At 45.3% G+C, this 17,314-nt stretch overlaps 17 non-coding genes across 17 annotated transcripts; all 17 read left to right on the forward strand.

Annotated features, from left to right (window-relative positions):
* The first annotated feature begins 67 nt into the window (after positions 1–67).
* On the forward strand, positions 68–182 carry LOC147676984 (U5 spliceosomal RNA). The gene has a single exon (XR_015303460.1). It is a non-coding gene; the product is annotated as a U5 spliceosomal RNA (small nuclear RNA).
* An 897-nt stretch (positions 183–1,079) lies between these two features.
* On the forward strand, positions 1,080–1,194 carry LOC147676985 (U5 spliceosomal RNA). The gene has a single exon (XR_015303004.1). It is a non-coding gene; the product is annotated as a U5 spliceosomal RNA (small nuclear RNA).
* Positions 1,195–2,090: 896 nt separating this feature from the next.
* LOC147676986 (U5 spliceosomal RNA) lies at positions 2,091–2,205 on the forward strand. Its single transcript, XR_015302930.1, has one exon. It is a non-coding gene; the product is annotated as a U5 spliceosomal RNA (small nuclear RNA).
* Positions 2,206–3,102: 897 nt separating this feature from the next.
* On the forward strand, positions 3,103–3,217 carry LOC147676987 (U5 spliceosomal RNA). Its single transcript, XR_015303014.1, has one exon. It is a non-coding gene; the product is annotated as a U5 spliceosomal RNA (small nuclear RNA).
* Positions 3,218–4,114: 897 nt separating this feature from the next.
* Positions 4,115–4,229, forward strand: LOC147676988 (U5 spliceosomal RNA). The gene has a single exon (XR_015303025.1). It is a non-coding gene; the product is annotated as a U5 spliceosomal RNA (small nuclear RNA).
* An 897-nt stretch (positions 4,230–5,126) lies between these two features.
* Positions 5,127–5,241, forward strand: LOC147676989 (U5 spliceosomal RNA). Its single transcript, XR_015302668.1, has one exon. It is a non-coding gene; the product is annotated as a U5 spliceosomal RNA (small nuclear RNA).
* Positions 5,242–6,138: 897 nt separating this feature from the next.
* LOC147676990 (U5 spliceosomal RNA) lies at positions 6,139–6,253 on the forward strand. Its single transcript, XR_015302948.1, has one exon. It is a non-coding gene; the product is annotated as a U5 spliceosomal RNA (small nuclear RNA).
* An 897-nt stretch (positions 6,254–7,150) lies between these two features.
* Positions 7,151–7,265, forward strand: LOC147676991 (U5 spliceosomal RNA). Its single transcript, XR_015302816.1, has one exon. It is a non-coding gene; the product is annotated as a U5 spliceosomal RNA (small nuclear RNA).
* An 897-nt stretch (positions 7,266–8,162) lies between these two features.
* Positions 8,163–8,277, forward strand: LOC147676992 (U5 spliceosomal RNA). Its single transcript, XR_015302911.1, has one exon. It is a non-coding gene; the product is annotated as a U5 spliceosomal RNA (small nuclear RNA).
* Positions 8,278–9,174: 897 nt separating this feature from the next.
* LOC147676993 (U5 spliceosomal RNA) lies at positions 9,175–9,289 on the forward strand. The gene has a single exon (XR_015302907.1). It is a non-coding gene; the product is annotated as a U5 spliceosomal RNA (small nuclear RNA).
* An 897-nt stretch (positions 9,290–10,186) lies between these two features.
* Positions 10,187–10,302, forward strand: LOC147676994 (U5 spliceosomal RNA). The gene has a single exon (XR_015303433.1). It is a non-coding gene; the product is annotated as a U5 spliceosomal RNA (small nuclear RNA).
* An 897-nt stretch (positions 10,303–11,199) lies between these two features.
* Positions 11,200–11,314, forward strand: LOC147676995 (U5 spliceosomal RNA). The gene has a single exon (XR_015303028.1). It is a non-coding gene; the product is annotated as a U5 spliceosomal RNA (small nuclear RNA).
* A 1,038-nt stretch (positions 11,315–12,352) lies between these two features.
* LOC147676996 (U5 spliceosomal RNA) lies at positions 12,353–12,467 on the forward strand. Its single transcript, XR_015302897.1, has one exon. It is a non-coding gene; the product is annotated as a U5 spliceosomal RNA (small nuclear RNA).
* An 897-nt stretch (positions 12,468–13,364) lies between these two features.
* On the forward strand, positions 13,365–13,479 carry LOC147676997 (U5 spliceosomal RNA). Its single transcript, XR_015302898.1, has one exon. It is a non-coding gene; the product is annotated as a U5 spliceosomal RNA (small nuclear RNA).
* Positions 13,480–14,376: 897 nt separating this feature from the next.
* On the forward strand, positions 14,377–14,491 carry LOC147676998 (U5 spliceosomal RNA). Its single transcript, XR_015303030.1, has one exon. It is a non-coding gene; the product is annotated as a U5 spliceosomal RNA (small nuclear RNA).
* An 897-nt stretch (positions 14,492–15,388) lies between these two features.
* LOC147676999 (U5 spliceosomal RNA) lies at positions 15,389–15,503 on the forward strand. The gene has a single exon (XR_015302679.1). It is a non-coding gene; the product is annotated as a U5 spliceosomal RNA (small nuclear RNA).
* An 897-nt stretch (positions 15,504–16,400) lies between these two features.
* On the forward strand, positions 16,401–16,515 carry LOC147677000 (U5 spliceosomal RNA). The gene has a single exon (XR_015302913.1). It is a non-coding gene; the product is annotated as a U5 spliceosomal RNA (small nuclear RNA).
* The last annotated feature ends 799 nt before the right edge of the window (positions 16,516–17,314 follow it).

The following is a 17,314-nucleotide window of genomic DNA, read 5'->3' on the forward strand; positions in this document are numbered from 1 at the left end:
TCCTCACCCTCGCAATGATAGGGTCTTTGATCTGGTGCCTCTAACCCCCAGAGAGCCATATTCTAACTTACTCTGGTTTCTCTTCAAAACGAAAAAATCTTTCGCCTTTTACTAAAGATTTCCGTGGAGGGGAACATTTACGAGTTTATTCAATTTTTTTAGGCCTTACCACAGGTGAGGCTGTTTATCATTTGTTTAAAAGAAAAGCATTAGAAGTTGGGGAATATTTAGGAGTTGTCTGCTACTGTTATAAGGGAACATGAGCTTGGTGTTTTATTCCTGATCTCTCTGCTTGCTCATTTGCATAGACAGAGTGTAGGAAAGGTGCATCATGGGAAAGAGCTTGGGCAGTGCATGAGATTGCTTTTCCTTGACTATCTTGAAACTGCACGATAGCAGGCAGTGTATTTTCTCTTTTCTCAACATTCCTGCTGCCAGAGGCCAGACGTCACTCTCCTTTTAAAAGGTGGCACCAAGAGTCATGCTGCGCTTTTCATAGGACTTGCCCGTTATTTGTGCCTGTTGGGGTGCCCTTAGAGGGTGGCCAATCCTGAGTCAGATTCCTCTCAGGTACACTTGAAGGGGCTCGTTTGTCTTGTTTCATGTGCCTCCAGCCTAGACAGATCTATACTTATATATTCAGCTTTAATGAAAATACGTGTGAAAAAGGGACTTAAAGTGCATGGCTATTTGCATAGAACAGTGGTGGCTCACAGCCTATCGATTGGAGGGATGGTGGGGAAAGCGTAAAATCGTTGGGGACGAAAGTCCTACAGTGCCACTTCAGTGAAAGCCTGATTCACGCTTCCCGTTCCCCTTGCCCAGCAGCCCCGACACCTCCTAATGAGCTGAGGTGTGTACAAAAAGAATTTGCATATTCCCAGGCAGACACTTGGAACTGCCCACCTTTTTGCTTTTCTGTGCTGTGAGCCGAGACTCTGAAGTTTGATCCTGTTTCCCTCACCGGCCTTGTTCTTGCCCTCTTTTTTAGAGGCTGCAAATACCTCTCAGGTCCTCACCCTCGCAATGATAGGGTCTTTGATCTGGTGCCTCTAACCCCCAGAGAGCCATATTCTAACTTACTCTGGTTTCTCTTCAAAACGAAAAAATCTTTCGCCTTTTACTAAAGATTTCCGTGGAGAGGAACATTTACGAGTTTATTCAATTTTTTTAAGCCTTACCACAGGTGAGGCTGTTTATCATTTGTTTAAAAGAAAAGCATTAGAAGTTGGGGAATATTTAGGAGTTGCCTGCTACTGTTATAAGGGAACATGAGCTTGGTGTTTTATTCCTGATCTCTCTGCTTGCTCATTTGCATAGACAGAGTGTAGGAGAGGTGCATCATGGGAAAGAGCTTGGGCAGTGCATGAGATTGCTTTTCCTTGACTATCTTGAAACTGCACGATAGCAGGCAGTGTATTTTCTCTTTTCTCAACATTCCTGCTGCCAGAGGCCAGACGTCACTCTCCTTTTAAAAGGTGGCACCAAGAGTCATGCTGCGCTTTTCATAGGACTTGCCCGTTATTTGTGCCTGTTGGGGTGCCCTTAGAGGGTGGCCAATCCTGAGTCAGATTCCTCTCAGGTACACTTGAAGGGGCTCGTTTGTCTTGTTTCATGTGCCTCCAGCCTAGACAGATCTATACTTATATATTCAGCTTTAATGAAAATACGTGTGAAAAGGGACTTAAAGTGCATGGCTATTTGCATAGAACAGTGGTGGCTCACAGCCTATCGATTGGAGGGATGGTGGGGAAAGAGTAAAATCGTTGGGGACAAAAGTCCTACAGTGCCACTTCAGTGAAAGCCTGATTCACGCTTCCCGTTCCCCTTGCCCAGCAGCCCCGACACCTCCTAATGAGCTGAGGTGTGTACAAAAAGAATTTGCATATTCCCAGGCAGACACTTGGAACTGCCCACCTTTTTGCTTTTCTGTGCTTTGAGCAGAGACTCTGAAGTTTGATCCTGTTTCCCTCACCGGCCTAGTTCTTGCCCTCTTTTTTAGAGGCTGCAAATACCTCTCAGGTCCTCACCCTCGCAATGATAGGGTCTTTGATCTGGTGCCTCTAACCCCCAGAGAGCCATATTCTAACTTACTCTGGTTTCTCTTCAAAACGAAAAAATCTTTCGCCTTTTATTAAAGATTTTCGTGTAGAGGAACATTTACGAGTTTATTCAATTTTTTTAAGCCTTACCACAGGTGAGGCTGTTTATCATTTGTTTAAAAGAAAAGCATTAGAAGTTGGGGAATATTTAGGAGTTGTCTGCTACTGTTATAAGGGAACATGAGCTTGGTGTTTTATTCCTGATCTCTCTGCTTGCTCATTTGCATAGACAGAGTGTAGGAGAGGTGCATCATGGGAAAGAGCTTGGGCAGTGCATGAGATTGCTTTTCCTTGACTATCTTGAAACTGCACGATAGCAGGCAGTGTATTTTCTCTTTTCTCAACATTCCTGCTGCCAGAGGCCAGACGTCACTCTCCTTTTAAAAGGTGGCACCAAGAGTCATGCTGCGCTTTTCATAGGGCTTGCCCGTTATTTGTGCCTGTTGGGGTGCCCTTAGAGGGTGGCCAATCCTGAGTCAGATTCCTCTCAGGTACACTTGAAGGGGCTCGTTTGTCTTGTTTCATGTGCCTCCAGCCTAGACAGATCTATACTTATATATTCAGCTTTAATGAAAATACGTGTGAAAAAGGGACTTAAAGTGCATGGCTATTTGCATAGAACAGTGGTGGCTCACAGCCTATCGATTGGAGGGATGGTGGGGAAAGCGTAAAATCGTTGGGGACGAAAGTCCTACAGTGCCACTTCAGTGAAAGCCTGATTCACGCTTCCCGTTCCCCTTGCCCAGCAGCCCCGACACCTCCTAATGAGCTGAGGTGTGTACAAAAAGAATTTGCATATTCCCAGGCAGACACTTGGAACTGCCCACCTTTTTGCTTTTCTGTGCTTTGAGCAGAGACTCTGAAGTTTGATCCTGTTTCCCTCACCGGCCTAGTTCTTGCCCTCTTTTTTAGAGGCTGCAAATACCTCTCAGGTCCTCACCCTCGCAATGATAGGGTCTTTGATCTGGTGCCTCTAACCCCCAGAGAGCCATATTCTAACTTACTCTGGTTTCTCTTCAAAACGAAAAAATCTTTCGCCTTTTACTAAAGATTTCCGTGGAGAGGAACATTTACGAGTTTATTCAATTTTTTTAAGCCTTACCACAGGTGAGGCTGTTTATCATTTGTTTAAAAGAAAAGCATTAGAAGTTGGGGAATATTTAGGAGTTGTCTGCTACTGTTATAAGGGAACATGAGCTTGGTGTTTTATTCCTGATCTCTCTGCTTGCTCATTTGCATAGACAGAGTGTAGGAGAGGTGCATCATGGGAAAGAGCTTGGGCAGTGCATGAGATTGCTTTTCCTTGACTATCTTGAAACTGCACGATAGCAGGCAGTGTATTTTCTCTTTTCTCAACATTCCTGCTGCCAGAGGCCAGACGTCACTCTCCTTTTAAAAGGTGGCACCAAGAGTCATGCTGCGCTTTTCATAGGACTTGCCCGTTATTAGTGCCTGTTGGGGTGCCCTTAGAGGGTGGCCAATCCTGAGTCAGATTCCTCTCAGGTACACTTGAAGGGGCTCGTTTGTCTTGTTTCATGTGCCTCCAGCCTAGACAGATCTATACTTATATATTCAGCTTTAATGAAAATACGTGTGAAAAAGGGACTTAAAGTGCATGGCTATTTGCATAGAACAGTGGTGGCTCACAGCCTATCGATTGGAGGGATGGTGGGGAAAGCGTAAAATCGTTGGGGACGAAAGTCCTACAGTGCCACTTCAGTGAAAGCCTGATTCACGCTTCCCGTTCCCCTTGCCCAGCAGCCCCGACACCTCCTAATGAGCTGAGGTGTGTACAAAAAGAATTTGCATATTCCCAGGCAGACACTTGGAACTGCCCACCTTTTTGCTTTTCTGTGCTGTGAGCAGAGACTCTGAAGTTTGATCCTGTTTCCCTCACCGGCCTAGTTCTTGCCCTCTTTTTTAGAGGCTGCAAATACCTCTCAGGTCCTCACCCTCGCAATGATAGGGTCTTTGATCTGGTGCCTCTAACCCCCAGAGAGCCATATTCTAACTTACTCTGGTTTCTCTTCAAAACGAAAAAATCTTTCGCCTTTTACTAAAGATTTCCGTGGAGAGGAACATTTACGAGTTTATTCAATTTTTTTAAGCCTTACCACAGGTGAGGCTGTTTATCATTTGTTTAAAAGAAAAGCATTAGAAGTTGGGGAATATTTAGGAGTTGTCTGCTACTGTTATAAGGGAACATGAGCTTGGTGTTTTATTCCTGATCTCTCTGCTTGCTCATTTGCATAGACAGAGTGTAGGAGAGGTGCATCATGGGAAAGAGCTTGGGCAGTGCATGAGATTGCTTTTCCTTGACTATCTTGAAACTGCACGATAGCAGGCAGTGTATTTTCTCTTTTCTCAACATTCCTGCTGCCAGAGGCCAGACGTCACTCTCCTTTTAAAAGGTGGCACCAAGAGTCATGCTGCGCTTTTCATAGGACTTGCCCGTTATTTGTGCCTGTTGGGGTGCCCTTAGAGGGTGGCCAATCCTGAGTCAGATTCCTCTCAGGTACACTTGAAGGGGCTCGTTTGTCTTGTTTTATGTGCCTCCAGCCTAGACAGATCTATACTTATATATTCAGCTTTAATGAAAATACGTGTGAAAAAGGGACTTAAAGTGCATGGCTATTTGCATAGAACAGTGGTGGCTCACAGCCTATCGATTGGAGGGATGGTGGGGAAAGCGTAAAATCGTTGGGGACGAAAGTCCTACAGTGCCACTTCAGTGAAAGCCTGATTCACGCTTCCCGTTCCCCTTGCCCAGCAGCCCCGACACCTCCTAATGAGCTGAGGTGTGTACAAAAAGAATTTGCATATTCCCAGGCACACACTTGGAACTGCCCACCTTTTTGCTTTTCTGTGCTGTGAGCAGAGACTCTGAAGTTTGATCCTGTTTGCCTCACCGGCCTAGTTCTTGCCCTCTTTTTTAGAGGCTGCAAATACCTCTCAGGTCCTCACCCTCGCAATGATAGGGTCTTTGATCTGGTGCCTCTAACCCCCAGAGAGCCATATTCTAACTTACTCTGGTTTCTCTTCAAAACGAAAAAATCTTTCGCCTTTTACTAAAGATTTCCGTGGAGAGGAACATTTATGAGTTTATTCAATTTTTTTAAGCCTTACCACAGGTGAGGCTGTTTATCATTTGTTTAAAAGAAAAGCATTAGAAGTTGGGGAATATTTAGGAGTTGTCTGCTACTGTTATAAGGGAACATGAGCTTGGTGTTTTATTCCTGATCTCTCTGCTTGCTCATTTGCATAGACAGAGTGTAGGAGAGGTGCATCATGGGAAAGAGCTTGGGCAGTGCATGAGATTGCTTTTCCTTGACTATCTTGAAACTGCACGATAGCAGGCAGTGTATTTTCTCTTTTCTCAACATTCCTGCTGCCAGAGGCCAGACGTCACTCTCCTTTTAAAAGGTGGCACCAAGAGTCATGCTGCGCTTTTCATAGGACTTGCCCGTTATTTGTGCCTGTTGGGGTGCCCTTAGAGGGTGGCCAATCCTGAGTCAGATTCCTCTCAGGTACACTTGAAGGGGCTCGTTTGTCTTGTTTCATGTGCCTCCAGCCTAGACAGATCTATACTTATATATTCAGCTTTAATGAAAATACGTGTGAAAAAGGGACTTAAAGTGCATGGCTATTTGCATTGAACAGTGGTGGCTCACAGCCTATCGATTGGAGGGATGGTGGGGAAAGCGTAAAATCGTTGGGGACGAAAGTCCTACAGTGCCACTTCAGTGAAAGCCTGATTCACGCTTCCCGTTCCCCTTGCCCAGCAGCCCCGACACCTCCTAATGAGCTGAGATGTGTACAAAAAGAATTTGCATATTCCCAGGCAGACACTTGGAACTGCCCACCTTTTTGCTTTTCTGTGCTGTGAGCAGAGACTCTGAAGTTTGATCCTGTTTCCCTCACCGGCCTAGTTCTTGCCCTCTTTTTTAGAGGCTGCAAATACCTCTCAGGTCCTCACCCTCGCAATGATAGGGTCTTTGATCTGGTGCCTCTAACCCCCAGAGAGCCATATTCTAACTTACTCTGGTTTCTCTTCAAAACGAAAAAATCTTACGCCTTTTACTAAAGACTTCCGTGGAGAGGAACATTTACGAGTTTATTCAATTTTTTTAAGCCTTACCACAGGTGAGGCTGTTTATCATTTGTTTAAAAGAAAAGCATTAGAAGTTGGGGAATATTTAGGAGTTGTCTGCTACTGTTATAAGGGAACATGAGCTTGGTGTTTTATTCCTGATCTCTCTGCTTGCTCATTTGCATAGACAGAGTGTAGGAGAGGTGCATCATGGGAAAGAGCTTGGGCAGTGCATGAGATTGCTTTTCCTTGAATATCTTGAAACTGCACGATAGCAGGCAGTGTATTTTCTCTTTTCTCAACATTCCTGCTGCCAGAGGCCAGACGTCACTCTCCTTTTAAAAGGTGGCACCAAGAGTCATGCTGCGCTTTTCATAGGGCTTGCCCGTTATTTGTGCCTGTTGGGGTGCCCTTAGAGGGTGGCCAATCCTGAGTCAGATTCCTCTCAGGTACACTTGAAGGGGCTCGTTTGTCTTGTTTCATGTGCCTCCAGCCTAGACAGATCTATACTTATATATTCAGCTTTAATGAAAATACGTGTGAAAAAGGGACTTAAAGTGCATGGCTATTTGCATAGAACAGTGGTGGCTCACAGCCTATCGATTGGAGGGATGGTGGGGAAAGCGTAAAATCGTTGGGGACGAAAGTCCTACAGTGCCACTTCAGTGAAAGCCTGATTCACGCTTCCCGTTCCCCTTGCCCAGCAGCCCCGACACCTCCTAATGAGCTGAGGTGTGTACAAAAAGAATTTGCATATTCCCAGGCAGACACTTGGAACTGCCCACCTTTTTGCTTTTCTGTGCTGTGAGCAGAGACTCTGAAGTTTGATCCTGTTTCCCTCACCGGCCTAGTTCTTGCCCTCTTTTTTAGAGGCTGCAAATACCTCTCAGGTCCTCACCCTCGCAATGATAGGGTCTTTGATCTGGTGCCTCTAACCCCCAGAGAGCCATATTCTAACTTACTCTGGTTTCTCTTCAAAACGAAAAAATCTTTCGCCTTTTACTAAAGATTTTCGTGTAGAGGAACATTTACGAGTTTATTCAATTTTTTTAAGCCTTACCACAGGTGAGGCTGTTTATCATTTGTTTAAAAGAAAAGCATTAGAAGTTGGGGAATATTTAGGAGTTGTCTGCTACTGTTATAAGGGAACATGAGCTTGGTGTTTTATTCCTGATCTCTCTGCTTGCTCATTTGCATAGACAGAGTGTAGGAGAGGTGCATCATGGGAAAGAGCTTGGGCAGTGCATGAGATTGCTTTTCCTTGACTATCTTGAAACTGCACGATAGCAGGCAGTGTATTTTCTCTTTTCTCAACATTCCTGCTGCCAGAGGCCAGACGTCACTCTCCTTTTAAAAGGTGGCACCAAGAGTCATGCTGCGCTTTTCATAGGGCTTGCCCGTTATTTGTGCCTGTTGGGGTGCCCTTAGAGGGTGGCCAATCCTGAGTCAGATTCCTCTCAGGTACACTTGAAGCGGCTCGTTTGTCTTGTTTCATGTGCCTCCAGCCTAGACAGATCTATACTTATATATTCAGCTTTAATGAAAATACGTGTGAAAAAGGGACTTAAAGTGCATGGCTATTTGCATAGAACAGTGGTGGCTCACAGCCTATCGATTGGAGGGATGGTGGGGAAAGCGTAAAATCGTTGGGGACGAAAGTCCTACAGTGCCACTTCAGTGAAAGCCTGATTCACGCTTCCCGTTCCCCTTGCCCAGCAGCCCCGACACCTCCTAATGAGCTGAGGTGTGTACAAAAAGAATTTGCATATTCCCAGGCAGACACTTGGAACTGCCCACCTTTTTGCTTTTCTGTGCTTTGAGCAGAGACTCTGAAGTTTGATCCTGTTTCCCTCACCGGCCTAGTTCTTGCCCTCTTTTTTAGAGGCTGCAAATACCTCTCAGGTCCTCACCCTCGCAATGATAGGGTCTTTGATCTGGTGCCTCTAACCCCCAGAGAGCCATATTCTAACTTACTCTGGTTTCTCTTCAAAACGAAAAAATCTTACGCCTTTTACTAAAGATTTCCGTGGAGAGGAACATTTACGAGTTTATTCAATTTTTTTAAGCCTTACCACAGGTGAGGCTGTTTATCATTTGTTTAAAAGAAAAGCATTAGAAGTTGGGGAATATTTAGGAGTTGTCTGCTACTGTTATAAGGGAACATGAGCTTGGTGCTTTATTCCTGATCTCTCTGCTTGCTCATTTGCATAGACAGAGTGTAGGAGAGGTGCATCATGGGAAAGAGCTTGGGCAGTGCATGAGATTGCTTTTCCTTGAATATCTTGAAACTGCACGATAGCAGGCAGTGTATTTTCTCTTTTCTCAACATTCCTGCTGCCAGAGGCCAGACGTCACTCTCCTTTTAAAAGGTGGCACCAAGAGTCATGCTGCGCTTTTCATAGGGCTTGCCCGTTATTTGTGCCTGTTGGGGTGCCCTTAGAGGGTGGCCAATCCTGAGTCAGATTCCTCTCAGGTACACTTGAAGGGGCTCGTTTGTCTTGTTTCATGTGCCTCCAGCCTAGACAGATCTATACTTATATATTCAGCTTTAATGAAAATACGTGTGAAATAGGGACTTAAAGTGCATGGCTATTTGCATAGAACAGTGGTGGCTCACAGCCTATCGATTGGAGGGATGGTGGGGAAAGCGTAAAATCGTTGGGGACGAAAGTCCTACAGTGCCACTTCAGTGAAAGCCTGATTCACGCTTCCCGTTCCCCTTGCCCAGCAGCCCCGACACCTCCTAATGAGCTGAGGTGTGTACAAAAAGAATTTGCATATTCCCAGGCAGACACTTGGAACTGCCCACCTTTTTGCTTTTCTGTGCTGTGAGCAGAGACTCTGAAGTTTGATCCTGTTTCCCTCACCGGCCTAGTTCTTGCCCTCTTTTTTAGAGGCTGCAAATACCTCTCAGGTCCTCACCCTCGCAATGATAGGGTCTTTGATCTGGTGCCTCTAACCCCCAGAGAGCCATATTCTAACTTACTCTGGTTTCTCTTCAAAACGAAAAAATCTTTCGCCTTTTACTAAAGATTTTCGTGTAGAGGAACATTTACGAGTTTATTCAATTTTTTTAAGCCTTACCACAGGTGAGACTGTTTATCATTTGTTTAAAAGAAAAGCATTAGAAGTTGGGGAATATTTAGGAGTTGTCTGCTACTGTTATAAGGGAACATGAGCTTGGTGTTTTATTCCTGATCTCTCTGCTTGCTCATTTGCATAGACAGAGTGTAGGAGAGGTGCATCATGGGAAAGAGCTTGGGCAGTGCATGAGATTGCTTTTCCTTGACTATCTTGAAACTGCACGATAGCAGGCAGTGTATTTTCTCTTTTCTCAACATTCCTGCTGCCAGTGGCCAGACGTCACTCTCCTTTTAAAAGGTGGCACCAAGAGTCATGCTGCGCTTTTCATAGGGCTTGCCCGTTATTTGTGCCTGTTGGGGTGCCCTTAGAGGGTGGCCAATCCTGAGTCAGATTCCTCTCAGGTACACTTGAAGGGGCTCGTTTGTCTTGTTTCATGTGCCTCCAGCCTAGACAGATCTATACTTATATATTCAGCTTTAATGAAAATACGTGTGAAAAAGGGACTTAAAGTGCATGGCTATTTGCATAGAACAGTGGTGGCTCACAGCCTATCGATTGGAGGGATGGTGGGGAAAGCGTAAAATCGTTGGGGACGAAAGTCCTACAGTGCCACTTCAGTGAAAGCCTGATTCACGCTTCCCGTTCCCCTTGCCCAGCAGCCCCGACACCTCCTAATGAGCTGAGGTGTGTACAAAAAGAATTTGCATATTCCCAGGCAGACACTTGGAACTGCCCACCTTTTTGCTTTTCTGTGCTTTGAGCAGAGACTCTGAAGTTTGATCCTGTTTCCCTCACCGGCCTAGTTCTTGCCCTCTTTTTTAGAGGCTGCAAATACCTCTCAGGTCCTCACCCTCGCAATGATAGGGTCTTTGATCTGGTGCCTCTAACCCCCAGAGAGCCATATTCTAACTTACTCTGGTTTCTCTTCAAAACGAAAAAATCTTTCGCCTTTTACTAAAGATTTCCGTGGAGAGGAACATTTACGAGTTTATTCAATTTTTTTTGAGCCTTACCACAGGTGAGGCTGTTTATCATTTGTTTAAAAGAAAAGCATTAGAAGTTGGGGAATATTTAGGAGTTGTCTGCTACTGTTATAAGGGAACATGAGCTTGGTGTTTTATTCCTGATCTCTCTGCTTGCTCATTTGCATAGACAGAGTGTAGGAGAGGTGCATCATGGGAAAGAGCTTGGGCAGTGCATGAGATTGCTTTTCCTTGACTATCTTGAAACTGCACGATAGCAGGCAGTGTATTTTCTCTTTTCTCAACATTCCTGCTGCCAGAGGCCAGACGTCACTCTCCTTTTAAAAGGTGGCACCAAGAGTCATGCTGCGCTTTTCATAGGACTTGCCCGTTATTTGTGCCTGTTGGGGTGCCCTTAGAGGGTGGCCAATCCTGAGTCAGATTCCTCTCAGGTACACTTGAAGGGGCTCGTTTGTCTTGTTTCATGTGCCTCCAGCCTAGACAGATCTATACTTATATATTCAGCTTTAATGAAAATACGTGTGAAAAAGGGACTTAAAGTGCATGGCTATTTGCATAGAACAGTGGTGGCTCACAGCCTATCGATTGGAGGGATGGTGGGGAAAGCGTAAAATCGTTGGGGACGAAAGTCCTACAGTGCCACTTCAGTGAAAGCCTGATTCACGCTTCCCGTTCCCCTTGCCCAGCAGCCCCGACACCTCCTAATGAGCTGAGGTGTGTACAAAAAGAATTTGCATATTCCCAGGCAGACACTTGGAACTGCCCACCTTTTTGCTTTTCTGTGCTGTGAGCAGAGACTCTGAAGTTTGATCCTGTTTCCCTCACCGGCCTAGTTCTTGCCCTCTTTTTTAGAGGCTGCAAATACCTCTCAGGTCCTCACCCTCGCAATGATAGGGTCTTTGATCTGGTGCCTCTAACCCCCAGAGAGCCATATTCTAACTTACTCTGGTTTCTCTTCAAAACGAAAAAATCTTTCGCCTTTTACTAAAGATTTCCGTGGAGAGGAACATTTACGAGTTTATTCAATTTTTTTAAGCCTTACCACAGGTGAGGCTGTTTATCATTTGTTTAACCACATGCGCGCTGCGTTGATTCTCCTTCTATGCTGACTTTTTAAAAAACCCATTGTTCATGACGAGCTGGGCTCGTCATCAGTGTTTGAGAAGGCTACACCATGACGAGCCCAGCTCGTCATCAGCCTCGAAGGGGTTAAAAGAAAAGCATTAGAAGTTGGGGAATATTTAGAAGTTGTCTGCTACTGTTATAAGGGAACATGAGCTTGGTGTTTTATTCCTGATCTCTCTGCTTGCTCATTTGCATAGACAGAGTGTAGGAGAGGTGCATCATGGGAAAGAGCTTGGGCAGTGCATGAGATTGCTTTTCCTTGACTATCTTGAAACTGCACGATAGCAGGCAGTGTATTTTCTCTTTTCTCAACATTCCTGCTGCCAGAGGCCAGACGTCACTCTCCTTTTAAAAGGTGGCACCAAGAGTCATGCTGCGCTTTTCATAGGACTTGCCCGTTATTTGTGCCTGTTGGGGTGCCCTTAGAGGGTGGCCAATCCTGAGTCAGATTCCTCTCAGGTACACTTGAAGGGGCTCGTTTGTCTTGTTTTATGTGCCTCCAGCCTAGACAGATCTATACTTATATATTCAGCTTTAATGAAAATACGTGTGAAAAAGGGACTTAAAGTGCATGGCTATTTGCATAGAACAGTGGTGGCTCACAGCCTATCGATTGGAGGGATGGTGGGGAAAGCGTAAAATCGTTGGGGACGAAAGTCCTACAGTGCCACTTCAGTGAAAGCCTGATTCACGCTTCCCGTTCCCCTTGCCCAGCAGCCCCGACACCTCCTAATGAGCTGAGGTGTGTACAAAAAGAATTTGCATATTCCCAGGCAGACACTTGGAACTGCCCACCTTTTTGCTTTTCTGTGCTTTGAGCAGAGACTCTGAAGTTTGATCCTGTTTCCCTCACCGGCCTAGTTCTTGCCCTCTTTTTTAGAGGCTGCAAATACCTCTCAGGTCCTCACCCTCGCAATGATAGGGTCTTTGATCTGGTGCCTCTAACCCCCAGAGAGCCATATTCTAACTTACTCTGGTTTCTCTTCAAAATGAAAAAATCTTTCGCCTTTTACTAAAGATTTTCGTGTAGAGGAACATTTACGAGTTTATTCAATTTTTTTAAGCCTTACCACAGGTGAGGCTGTTTATCATTTGTTTAAAAGAAAAGCATTAGAAGTTGGGGAATATTTAGGAGTTGTCTGCTACTGTTATAAGGGAACATGAGCTTGGTGTTTTATTCCTGATCTCTCTGCTTGCTCATTTGCATAGACAGAGTGTAGGAGAGGTGCATCATGGGAAAGAGCTTGGGCAGTGCATGAGATTGCTTTTCCTTGACTATCTTGAAACTGCACGATAGCAGGCAGTGTATTTTCTCTTTTCTCAACATTCCTGCTGCCAGAGGCCAGACGTCACTCTCCTTTTAAAAGGTGGCACCAAGAGTCATGCTGCGCTTTTCATAGGGCTTGCCCGTTATTTGTGCCTGTTGGGGTGCCCTTAGAGGGTGGCCAATCCTGAGTCAGATTCCTCTCAGGTACACTTGAAGGGGCTCGTTTGTCTTGTTTCATGTGCCTCCAGCCTAGACAGATCTATACTTATATATTCAGCTTTAATGAAAATACGTGTGAAAAAGGGACTTAAAGTGCATGGCTATTTGCATAGAACAGTGGTGGCTCACAGCCTATCGATTGGAGGGATGGTGGGGAAAGCGTAAAATCGTTGGGGACGAAAGTCCTACAGTGCCACTTCAGTGAAAGCCTGATTCACGCTTCCCGTTCCCCTTGCCCAGCAGCCCCGACACCTCCTAATGAGCTGAGGTGTGTACAAAAAGAATTTGCATATTCCCAGGCAGACACTTGGAACTGCCCACCTTTTTGCTTTTCTGTGCTTTGAGCAGAGACTCTGAAGTTTGATCCTGTTTCCCTCACCGGCCTAGTTCTTGCCCTCTTTTTTAGAGGCTGCAAATACCTCTCAGGTCCTCACCCTCGCAATGATAGGGTCTTTGATCTGGTGCCTCTAACCCCCAGAGAGCCATATTCTAACTTACTCTGGTTTCTCTTCAAAATGAAAAAATCTTTCGCCTTTTACTAAAGATTTTCGTGTAGAGGAACATTTACGAGTTTATTCAATTTTTTTAAGCCTTACCACAGGTGAGGCTGTTTATCATTTGTTTAAAAGAAAAGCATTAGAAGTTGGGGAATATTTAGGAGTTGTCTGCTACTGTTATAAGGGAACATGAGCTTGGTGTTTTATTCCTGATCTCTCTGCTTGCTCATTTGCATAGACAGAGTGTAGGAGAGGTGCATCATGGGAAAGAGCTTGGGCAGTGCATGAGATTGCTTTTCCTTGACTATCTTGAAACTGCACGATAGCAGGCAGTGTATTTTCTCTTTTCTCAACATTCCTGCTGCCAGAGGCCAGACGTCACTCTCCTTTTAAAAGGTGGCACCAAGAGTCATGCTGCGCTTTTCATAGGGCTTGCCCGTTATTTGTGCCTGTTGGGGTGCCCTTAGAGGGTGGCCAATCCTGAGTCAGATTCCTCTCAGGTACACTTGAAGGGGCTCGTTTGTCTTGTTTCATGTGCCTCCAGCCTAGACAGATCTATACTTATATATTCAGCTTTAATGAAAATACGTGTGAAAAAGGGACTTAAAGTGCATGGCTATTTGCATAGAACAGTGGTGGCTCACAGCCTATCGATTGGAGGGATGGTGGGGAAAGCGTAAAATCGTTGGGGACGAAAGTCCTACAGTGCCACTTCAGTGAAAGCCTGATTCACGCTTCCCGTTCCCCTTGCCCAGCAGCCCCGACACCTCCTAATGAGCTGAGGTGTGTACAAAAAGAATTTGCATATTCCCAGGCAGACACTTGGAACTGCCCACCTTTTTGCTTTTCTGTGCTTTGAGCAGAGACTCTGAAGTTTGATCCTGTTTCCCTCACCGGCCTAGTTCTTGCCCTCTTTTTTAGAGGCTGCAAATACCTCTCAGGTCCTCACCCTCGCAATGATAGGGTCTTTGATCTGGTGCCTCTAACCCCCAGAGAGCCATATTCTAACTTACTCTGGTTTCTCTTCAAAACGAAAAAATCTTTCGCCTTTTACTAAAGATTTCCGTGGAGAGGAACATTTACGAGTTTATTCAATTTTTTTAAGCCTTACCACAGGTGAGGCTGTTTATCATTTGTTTAAAAGAAAAGCATTAGAAGTTGGGGAATATTTAGGAGTTGTCTGCTACTGTTATAAGGGAACATGAGCTTGGTGTTTTATTCCTGATCTCTCTGCTTGCTCATTTGCATAGACAGAGTGTAGGAGAGGTGCATCATGGGAAAGAGCTTGGGCAGTGCATGAGATTGCTTTTCCTTGACTATCTTGAAACTGCACGATAGCAGGCAGTGTATTTTCTCTTTTCTCAACATTCCTGCTGCCAGAGGCCAGACGTCACTCTCCTTTTAAAAGGTGGCACCAAGAGTCATGCTGCGCTTTTCATAGGACTTGCCCGTTATTTGTGCCTGTTGGGGTGCCCTTAGAGGGTGGCCAATCCTGAGTCAGATTCCTCTCAGGTACACTTGAAGGGGCTCGTTTGTCTTGTTTTATGTGCCTCCAGCCTAGACAGATCTATACTTATATATTCAGCTTTAATGAAAATACGTGTGAAAAAGGGACTTAAAGTGCATGGCTATTTGCATAGAACAGTGGTGGCTCACAGCCTATCGATTGGAGGGATGGTGGGGAAAGCGTAAAATCGTTGGGGACGAAAGTCCTACAGTGCCACTTCAGTGAAAGCCTGATTCACGCTTCCCGTTCCCCTTGCCCAGCAGCCCCGACACCTCCTAATGAGCTGAGGTGTGTACAAAAAGAATTTGCATATTCCCAGGCACACACTTGGAACTGCCCACCTTTTTGCTTTTCTGTGCTGTGAGCAGAGACTCTGAAGTTTGATCCTGTTTGCCTCACCGGCCTAGTTCTTGCCCTCTTTTTTAGAGGCTGCAAATACCTCTCAGGTCCTCACCCTCGCAATGATAGGGTCTTTGATCTGGTGCCTCTAACCCCCAGAGAGCCATATTCTAACTTACTCTGGTTTCTCTTCAAAACGAAAAAATCTTTCGCCTTTTACTAAAGATTTCCGTGGAGAGGAACATTTATGAGTTTATTCAATTTTTTTAAGCCTTACCACAGGTGAGGCTGTTTATCATTTGTTTAAAAGAAAAGCATTAGAAGTTGGGGAATATTTAGGAGTTGTCTGCTACTGTTATAAGGGAACATGAGCTTGGTGTTTTATTCCTGATCTCTCTGCTTGCTCATTTGCATAGACAGAGTGTAGGAGAGGTGCATCATGGGAAAGAGCTTGGGCAGTGCATGAGATTGCTTTTCCTTGACTATCTTGAAACTGCACGATAGCAGGCAGTGTATTTTCTCTTTTCTCAACATTCCTGCTGCCAGAGGCCAGACGTCACTCTCCTTTTAAAAGGTGGCACCAAGAGTCATGCTGCGCTTTTCATAGGACTTGCCCGTTATTTGTGCCTGTTGGGGTGCCCTTAGAGGGTGGCCAATCCTGAGTCAGATTCCTCTCAGGTACACTTGAAGGGGCTCGTTTGTCTTGTTTCATGTGCCTCCAGCCTAGACAGATCTATACTTATATATTCAGCTTTAATGAAAATACGTGTGAAAAAGGGACTTAAAGTGCATGGCTATTTGCATAGAACAGTGGTGGCTCACAGCCTATCGATTGGAGGGATGGTGGGGAAAGCGTAAAATCGTTGGGGACGAAAGTCCTACAGTGCCACTTCAGTGAAAGCCTGATTCACGCTTCCCGTTCCCCTTGCCCAGCAGCCCCGACACCTCCTAATGAGCTGAGATGTGTACAAAAAGAATTTGCATATTCCCAGGCAGACACTTGGAACTGCCCACCTTTTTGCTTTTCTGTGCTGTGAGCAGAGACTCTGAAGTTTGATCCTGTTTCCCTCACCGGCCTAGTTCTTGCCCTCTTTTTTAGAGGCTGCAAATACCTCTCAGGTCCTCACCCTCGCAATGATAGGGTCTTTGATCTGGTGCCTCTAACCCCCAGAGAGCCATATTCTAACTTACTCTGGTTTCTCTTCAAAACGAAAAAATCTTACGCCTTTTACTAAAGATTTCCGTGGAGAGGAACATTTACGAGTTTATTCAATTTTTTTAAGCCTTACCACAGGTGAGGCTGTTTATCATTTGTTTAAAAGAAAAGCATTAGAAGTTGGGGAATATTTAGGAGTTGTCTGCTACTGTTATAAGGGAACATGAGCTTGGTGTTTTATTCCTGATCTCTCTGCTTGCTCATTTGCATAGACAGAGTGTAGGAGAGGTGCATCATGGGAAAGAGCTTGGGCAGTGCATGAGATTGCTTTTCCTTGAATATCTTGAAACTGCACGATAGCAGGCAGTGTATTTTCTCTTTTCTCAACATTCCTGCTGCCAGAGGCCAGACGTCACTCTCCTTTTAAAAGGTGGCACCAAGAGTCATGCTGCGCTTTTCATAGGGCTTGCCCGTTATTTGTGCCTGTTGGGGTGCCCTTAGAGGGTGGCCAATCCTGAGTCAGATTCCTCTCAGGTACACTTGAAGGGGCTCGTTTGTCTTGTTTCATGTGCCTCCAGCCTAGACAGATCTATACTTATATATTCAGCTTTAATGAAAATACGTGTGAAAAAGGGACTTAAAGTGCATGGCTATTTGCATAGAACAGTGGTGGCTCACAGCCTATCGATTGGAGGGATGGTGGGGAAAGCGTAAAATCGTTGGGGACGAAAGTCCTACAGTGCCACTTCAGTGAAAGCCTGATTCACGCTTCCCGTTCCCCTTGCCCAGCAGCCCCGACACCTCCTAATGAGCTGAGGTGTGTACAAAAAGAATTTGCATATTCCCAGGCAGACACTTGGAACTGCCCACCTTTTTGCTTTTCTGTGCTGTGAGCAGAGACTCTGAAGTTTGATCCTGTTTCCCTCACCGGCCTAGTTCTTGCCC

Source organism: Lissotriton vulgaris, chromosome 12 (genome assembly GCF_964263255.1).
Source record: "Lissotriton vulgaris chromosome 12, aLisVul1.2, whole genome shotgun sequence".
Classification (NCBI taxonomy): Eukaryota; Metazoa; Chordata; class Amphibia; order Caudata; family Salamandridae; genus Lissotriton; species Lissotriton vulgaris.